The sequence below is a fragment of the Mustela lutreola genome, chromosome 6, assembly GCF_030435805.1.
Source record: "Mustela lutreola isolate mMusLut2 chromosome 6, mMusLut2.pri, whole genome shotgun sequence".
NCBI classification, from domain to species: Eukaryota; Metazoa; Chordata; class Mammalia; order Carnivora; family Mustelidae; genus Mustela; species Mustela lutreola.
Window position 1 is genome coordinate 134,839,710 of NC_081295.1, and position 9,042 is coordinate 134,848,751.

The following is a 9,042-nucleotide window of genomic DNA, read 5'->3' on the forward strand; positions in this document are numbered from 1 at the left end:
GGAAAAACAACATCCTGTGCTCATGAAAAAGATAGTATGAAAAATCGTATTTTAATATGTCCGCTGATGATGAGTGCCACGAGAGAAATAATCAGGGAACTGAGCTAGAAAGGGTGAGGAGAAGTCAAGATTTTATTTGGAGTAGCCAAGGTAGACTTCGTCAAGAGGAGAGTATTTGAGTCAAGAATTAGAGGACATGATTATGCCATTCAAGGATAAGGGAGAGCGTTCCAAGCAGAGGGAACAGCAAGTACAAAGGCCCTGAAGGAAGGTGCCTGGCTGGCTCAGTGCTACAGAGGAGGTGAGTCTAATTGGGATGGAAGAAGTAGTGGAAGTGGAGAAGAGATGATGGGGGTTTGGATTAATGTGGCACCTTCCTAGTCCTGGGAAAGACTGGCTTTTACTCAATGATTCTAGCAAAGGAGTGTCACAGTGGCACTTACATTTTGTAAGGATAGCACTCGCTGCATTGTTGAGGGAAAGCAGGGCAAAGCAAGGAGAGGGGCCATCAGAATGTGCAGTGCTCCGGTGGAGGAGGTGACAGGATTGGTGGGAGCGGGCATGGTGAGGAGTGGTGTGATTAGGAATATGCTTGACGAGAGAGTGCACTTCCTCACCTCCATTTTCCCTGAGCTTGGCCCTCTTGAACTGATGTTTGTCTTCCCTCCTTGTTTCTCATCCTTTTGTCTTTTTGCTCTACTTCCTGGGAAATTCTGAAAATTTACTTTCATCCCTTCATTTTTACCATCATCACATTTTAAATCTCCAAGAGCTCGCTTCTAATGTTCCCCTTTGTTTTGGGGGGAGTAGCCTGTGTTTGCTTACTCTTTCGTGTGATGACTGCTTATCTTATCTCCCTAAGGATATTTGTTTTTAATTTTCTCCCTACATACTCTCTTCCATGTTATTTTCTGTTTGTTTTAGTCTCTTTCAGACTGAAAGCTCTGAGCTCTTGGTGGGAGTGGACTTCGATCCTTACTGAGCTATTTGTTGGAAATTGTTGGAAGTCCGCATCTTTAAGCTGGTTAGGGCCCCAGAGAAACTCTTCTCTTCTCCCGCTGAGTAGGTCGAGATTGGCTCCCTGCATTCTGGGTGCCACATAGGTAGTCATCATACAGCAATCAGTATGTCTATGTCCCCTTGATCTCTGAATATGAATCAGTAGCCAGCAACACCCCCCCCCAACTCTCTTTGGGTCTAGTTCAGAGATTCCCCAATCGCCTGGAATAAGAGAGCATACCTGCCACTGCCCAAGCTTTTGAAACATCTGCCACATGGATCAGGTGGGTTCTTGCCTTTCCCCACCAGGATCTCTCAAGTCAGTTACCATTTGCCCGTTGTCTTCACAACCTGCAACATTGTGTTGCCATTATCACTTGTTCTCTATCATTTTAACAGCTGATTACCGTAGTTTTAAAGATTACCGTAGTTTTTGGAGGGAGTGGGGGTCCTTGAGAAAAAAATTAAATGTAGGTTTAATCCATCATCTTTATGAATATTTGGATATTAAATTTAATAAAACTATTTACAGTTTACAACCACAGGAAGCAATTCCAACTCAAGACCTGAGGAGGCAAGGGGAGAGAGGTCAGGGGAAACGCTAGGACTGCCTTCTGACCAGGATGGTGGCTGTACGTAGAAGCGGAAGAGCTCGGCAGCTACTGTACCTCTTGGCAGACATAGGGGAACAAAATACGTGAAAGGAAAATGAATAGCTTAACCCCTCTCCTGCCCTCTGATCTCTTGCTGGTGCCTCCCATTGGCCGAACTTACCAAAGTTTCCCTGGTTAAGAAGCAGCGCAAGACAGGTGGAGAGTCGATTTAAAGGAATAAGTGATAAAAACTTAGAACGGCCAGATCTCTGAAATAAGAGATAACTTCTGTATTTGAAAAGAGAATTCTGCATGATTTTATATATATGCCTTGAGAACCAGAAAGAATAGTTTGAAAAATTAACAATGGAGTCTAGGAAAATGGTTCAATGTTAACAGTACATGAAAATTTGTAGATTCTGGACAACTAACTGTAGTCAGAAAAGATACCAAGAAAAATATCCCATTCTCAGTAACAGCCTTAGTCTCTGAGGAACAGGACCAGAGTGAAGAAACTGCCATACTATTGAGATTGAGAAAAGTTGAACAATAGGAGCGGCAACATAATTTTATTATAAATATGACTTATAAACACTAATTAAACTTGTTTTCATATTCCCATCATGCTTGGCATTTAGAATGTGATCACTACAAATTTGTTGAATGATAAATGAGTGAATAAAAAAACTTTCACCTAACTATGTATGTGTCTTCAACTAGAGGTCTGTCCATGATACTTCTGTCCACCAGGAGTCAGGCTTCAGCTGTGACAGATGAGCCCATGTTTCAGTACTTCCTCCCAGCTCCCCTGGGACTGGGAAGGGTGCGCTCACTGTTTAATAGCCTCATACACTAATAAACGGGTTTTAAAAGAACTTATTTGTCTGATTATAAAAGTAGCCAGGGATCATTGCAAAAAAGATACAGGAGGAGAGACAACAGCAGCAAACAAACAAAAAAACATATACAGGCACAGAGAAAAAATTGTAAAAATCAACTTTAATCTTTGCTCAGGGATAATTGGTGTTAACATTTTAGTAGACGCCCTCTGGGTATTTTCCAGTATGTATATGTGTGTGTGTGTTTGCGCACATGTCTGAGAACTGGGAACATACACCATCTGCTCTACAGCTTGCTTTTTCTCACCTCACCGTATGATTTTTCACATCCCTAAATTAGTCTCTTAGCATCTAACTTTTCAGGGCTGCCCACAGAGCCCCCGGGGGCCACACATGCCTTGTGCCGCACGACACCAGCTGTACCATCCACACAGGCTGTGACACAGTGGGCACCTCAGAATGGGGATCTAACAACCACCAGAGAAACCTATTCTCTGGGCCTCGAGCCACTTCCTTGGTGTCCCTTGCCAGCCCTGGACTGTCTGTCCCGGGGCCTTCCCTGGACCTCAGCACGTTCCTTCCCCTGTGCCCCGGGCTGTGCGGTCCGGTGAGGAGGGAAGGAAGGAAGGCAACCATCTGATCCCGCGCCCTCAGCCCCTCCTGCCTAGTGCTTGCAATCCTGCCACGCTGTTTCTCTGCTCTCGGTGTGAAAACAAGTCCATAGTCTGAGCCCGACCTCCTCCCCAGCTCCACTTCCCCCACAATCCTGCCCCAGTATCCCCCACCCTGCATCTCCACCAGCAACACAGGGTGAAGAGCGTGGCCCAGAGTCCTGTCTGCTTGGGTTCGAATTCTACCCGGGGCCACTTCTCCACTCTGTGACCTGAGTTTTCATCCCTTTCACTTTTCTCCTCTATAAAATAGGGATGCAAATATTACCTAATTAGGGCGGGGATCACCTGATTTAAACAACATATTGCTGAGAGCAATGGTGGGTGTCACAAAGAGCTAGATAGGAGCGTCACTCATTCTGATCTCAGCTGATACATCGCTGTCTTTGGAAGGCCCTTAGATCCTACAGGTGAGTGAGGTCTAGGAGATGCTCCCACTGCCCAGGAACTTTCACCTGTCGCTCTGTGGGCACTTGTGCTTTTCCAGGGCTGCCACGGGCCAGCTGGACATTGCTCTGTTCCTCTGGGCGTGCCACGTGAGCGACTGGGCCCAGGCCACTGGCATCCTCTTCAATTTCCTTCCCTGAGGGGCCCGCACTCAGCTAGGGAGACTAGCCCAGGGGCAGTGCAGGGTTGCAGTCTTCCAAGGACACTTGACACTTATTTTTGGCTGGTGTCAATAATTGCAAACATGTGTACTGACTGCTATGTGTTGGACACTATTCCAAGTGTTTTTACGTTTACGATCTCAATTTCCAAAATAACTATCTGAACCATTATTGTTATTGCATCTATTTTAAATATAGAAGGGGACATTGTGCTGGGGGGTTGGGTGGGGGGGGCTGTGTAGCTCAGTCAGTTAAGAATCTGCCTTCAGTTCAGGTTATGATGCCACGCTCCTGGGATGGAGCCCCACATCAGGCTCCCTGCTCAGCGGGGAGTCTGCTCCCCCTGACCCTCCTCCTTCTCATGCTCCCTCTCCCTTGCAAATAAAAATGAAATCAGAAAGGAAGGGAAGGGAAGAGAGGAAAGGAAGGAAGGAAGGAAGGAAGGAAGGAAGGAAGGAAGGAAAAGAGGACTTTGGGTGCTTAAGTGACAGTCCCAGAGTGACAGATCTAGGCTTGGAACCCATGTGGTCTGGCCAGCTTCTCGACTCTTGTGTGCCTCAGAAGAGCCATTTGCTGTTCTTGTTTAAACCCTAGAATTTCTAATTCCGTCCGTCTGCGATGAGCCCTAAGATTTGTTTCTAATGAGCAGCTGTCGCTGCTGGTCTGTGCTGGCCACACTTGGCCAGTCACCTCACCATGCCACATTCCCAGCCATCAAGACTCTAGAAAGAGGGTTTTCAATGGCAAACACACTTTTTTCAGACTGAGGGTAAAATTGCCATGTTTGTCTTCCCCCAACCTATACCCATTTATCTTGACTTTGTTGCTCTAGTCAGTGCCTTACGAAGCCTGTCCAAAGTCCCCATGCCAACTGGGCCCACCTCCCTTCCCACTTTTGCCTCAGCTCCTTCATATAGCCGGCGTGGCTGGGTGAAGTCCTCCACACTTGAAATTGGCACGTGAGTGGGGAAACAGGGCTGCTGGGCGTCCTGCCAACCTGGCAGCCCAGGGGCAGGGCAGCTGAAATCCAGAGGAAAGGGCCTCCGATTCCGATTCTCAGGGAGGTGCCACATGGGCTGGCAAGACTCTTGAGGGAAGATGGATTTGGGAGCAAGATGATTGCTGTGTTTCTTGCCTATCTTGATAAACTTTGAGCTTCTACACGTTTTTTTTCCGTGACTTGGCTCCTTCCTGAGGAACGAGATGTATGGACTTGATCTTGTAGCCAGGAGGTTCCCTACTCAGCTGGGCACCTCCTCACTATTACAATGAGCTGAAACAGTTATTGTGATAAGAGAGTCTCTCGTTGGGCCAAGAGCATGGAGATAGTCAGAACTGAGCACGGATATAGGAAGTGAGCACAGGCGGATGGGGCCTTGTGCCTCAGGTGGGGTTGTGCCCCTGGTTAAAAGCAGCTCTGAGGAAACCAGCATCCATGGGGCCATCTGCTTGGGCAACCTGCAAACTCACAGGGCTGGTGTTGCTTTACTGTGAGTGGAAGTTATGTAACCGGCAGCCTACAATCACACAATTATTTTCCAAAGCGGCTAGCCTTTGAGTTGGAATTGTAGATCTCTTCCATTAATATTTTTGAAATCTTGCCCCAAGAGCCATCAAAAACATGAAGTCCTCGCTAAACCAACCAGTGAGAATCCACTGCTCCTCCCTCCGCTTACATCACACCCGCCCACCAACACTGCCTACAGTCTGTCTTTTGGGTGGTGGATGAAAAGCCTGCTGAGGGCAGTCACAGCGCTGGTCGTGTTAGCCTCACATCTGGCCGGTTCCTAGCAGGCTTTTGCCAAGCATCTGTTTCATTGACTTTCTTGCTAGAGAAGATGGTGATATCCAAGAGGAGGCATCTTCCCGTCACCAAGGGTGCGGGTATGAACTTGTCCTAGCTCAGGGCAATGCATCTGGCTTTCTGGGCTTGTGTAAATGCCTGGGAGGGATGGTGTCCTTTAGGATAAGGTATGAATTTTCCATTTCTGCACTAAAAACAGAGTCCATGTGCCTTTTGCAATATCTTTATTGAAGGAATAACCTGTTTGCAAAGTCGGTGTTCTTGACCTTTCTGTGACGTCTTAGTGGGGCAGAATAAAACTATAAAACTAACACAATTGAGGTGGTAATTCATAAAACACATTTGGACGACTTCTGGAATCACAGAATATCAATCAGCCTCTCTAAACCTCTGTCTCCTTATCTCTGGAAGGAGGGTAGGTTATAATAATCTCTAAAAACTCAGGTAGTTTGCAGATACATGCTTGTTATCCACATCATAAAACCACTTAAAGTCCCTCTTTTGCTGATGAGTCCCTCAAAGTGTACATTTTAAATCTTTCTAGAATTCTTCAATGGCAGGCAAATGATTTGGAGACAGAGCCATTGTCCAGTCTCTGGCAAGTCACATGCATTCTTTGGGCCTCTGTTTTCTCAGCTTTAGAGTGAGCATAACAGTGGCTGCTGTGCTCATTTTGACTTTGGACAATTCTTACACAAGACATTAAGACAACACAGTTCACGTGGGTACTTTATCAACTGTCAATAAAGTCTAAAATTGAGGGACTATTTTTTTTTGTCCACTTATAGATGAAAGTGTTAAGAAATATTAGCAAGTTTCAGAGATCTATTGCCATGAGAGAGTTTTTTCACCAGCATGCTTAATGCACAGGAATGGAAGGAACTCCAGAAAACTGATAAATATGCCCCCACTCCCAACTCCTGGGCTCCTTGTCAGTCACCCTGCGGTCTCAACCACTTCCTCTCCCCTAACGGCCCTGAGCAGCCACAGGGAGGAATGAATTTCTGTTCTTCTCCATCCTTGTCTCCCTTGGCAACATGAGCGGAATCTCTCCTTGCCCATCTGCCTCCTCCTTCCCTTTCCCAGAATCAGAACCTGGTGATGGTGTAGAACTCAGGAAGATGAGACCTGAGCATCGTATCAGGACCCTCTCTTCTAGTTTCTCTTGTCCTACGAGTGTCCCAGCAGCACAGGGGGCAGAACAGCTGTTGTTACAACATCTGATGTTTAGGAAATCTTTACCAACATTTTCCCAAGTCATGCTTGAACTGGGAGTGCCATCTGACTCTGGGGTGGATGACGAGTCTTGTAGGATTCTGCGGGACAACGAGCATTGTCTTCTTAGCGCTACTCAAAATGGGGTTCCCTGAACTCAGCAGCAGCCCCACAAACATGCGAGAAATTTAGGGTGTGAGCAGAAAGGCTAAGGTCCAGGAGTCTGTGTTTTAACAAAATCTCAACTAATTTTTGTGCCCGCTAAATTTTAAGAAACAATGTTCTAAGTTATTCTCAGAGACTTTGGTCCCATAATACTAGAGAAAGGGACTGTGACTTAGAACAGTCAGGTAATATCAAATAGCCAATCAGGTTCTCCAAATTCTTCTCTAATTTCTCAGGAACCTCCAGGGGATTTCCCTTTTCAGTCTACCTAGAACCCAGAGGTCTTGCTCGCTTTCCCACAGTTCCGGAAAGCATGCAGGGCTGCCCTGGAAGCCCTCAGGGCAGGGAGAAGAAGAGGACAGATGGCTCCACCGCCCACCCACACCCACCCCCAGTCACCGGCCGCAAACCTGGCAGATCCTCTCTCGTCTCATCCCTCCTTTTCCACAACCTCAAATCTCTTCCAGGAAGGATATGTCTGGGCCACACCAAGGCTGGATGTCCCTCAACAGTAAGAACCTCACTCAGATGTTGGTATGTCTAGAGCTCGCCCTATTACTTACTGTGGCCCACCCATTCCTTCTAGATTTGGGGGAAAGACACCAGCAGGCCCAGGCAGAGGAAAGAACCATATGGGACAGCGCCCGTGCCGGCCCCATGAGGCTGGCATGGGGCTGGCTGTGTCTGCAGGACCGAGCACCAGAGGGAGCCCAGCTGGAGCCATTAGTGGTATCTGTGAATTGAGAAAATGTCCCTGTGAGGAGAAAAAAGGAGGTGAGAGGAGGCAGGCCAGGTGTGACTCTCGGGCCCTAAGGCCCAGAAGCTCAACACTCGACCCAGTCCGGCAACTTTGCAGACATGGTTTAACCTGGCCCCCTTCATGCACAAGCACATTCTCTAGGTCACAGAAGCCCCCCGAAGCTCCCTATGCTGGTGAGGGTGGGAGAGAAGGGATTGGCCCCCAGTGACGGAGTGAGCCAAAACACGTCCCTGGAACCGCATGTTAGAACCAAGAACGAATGTGTCCTCAGCTCTTCCCGTCCGTCCTCTGCCCTCCCCACCCCAAGCAGCCAGCAGGGAAGTTCCCACAAGCAGCACCCTCCACGGCTCGGTCCCTAGTGCCCAGCGCCCCTGGAGGCCTCCAGGGGACAATCTATACCCGAGGGAGCAGGGAGGGTTCGCTCAGATTTACACAAAGAAGCCATCCACTTGAACCCACGGCGCACATTCCAGTCATCACTCAATTTTATCAAAGGCAGGATGTCCTCTTCTGATCCTTCCCGTGTTGCTGCAGGCAATTCTGGGAGAAGTGGAGGGACCTGTGTTTCCTTTAAAATCAGATTCCAGGGGCAGCTGGGTGGCTCAGTCGGTTAAGTGGCCAGCTCTTGATTTCTGCTCATGTCATGGTCTCAGGGTCCTGGGATCAAGCCCTGGGTTGGGCTCTGTGCTCAGCAGGGAGCCTGCTTCAGAATTCTCTCTTTCTCTGTCTCTCTCTCTCTCCCAAAAGTAAATAAATAAATCTTATTTAAAAAATCAGATTCCAGGGACGCCTGGGTGGCTCAGTTAGTTGGACGACTGCCTTCGGCTCAGGTCATGATCCCGGAGTCCCGGGATCGAGTCCCACATCGGGCTCCCAGCTCCATGGGGAGTCTGCTTCGCTCTCTGACCTTCTCCTCGCTCATGCTCTCTCTCACTGTCTCTCTCTCAAATAAATAAATAAAATCTTTAAAAAAAAAAAAATCAGATTCCACTGTGGTTTCAAGTCTCACTTTCTTCAAAGGAACCCCTCCTCTGCATCTAAATTTGTTTAAATATCCTCGTTCAGCTTTTCAGCATCAGAAAGATACTTTTAAATAGATATTTGTAAATCTGTAAGGATACACTTGTGATATAGTGCGTAAATAAATAATATTTTGAACATAAAATTCCTATAAAATCCTGGATTGGCTTTTAATCCTTGAGTGTAAGGAGTTACAGTATGGATAGCTACCGCCTGATTTCCAACCATGTGCCCCCTCTCCCTAGCGGTGCCCAGAAGACACTGGCAGAGGTTTTCTTGGGCAGTGACAGTGGACACCTAGAATCTTGTGTGTACAGACCAGCCATCGCTTTCTTTGGGGACATTCTGCTCCTCTGCTTGGAGCATGT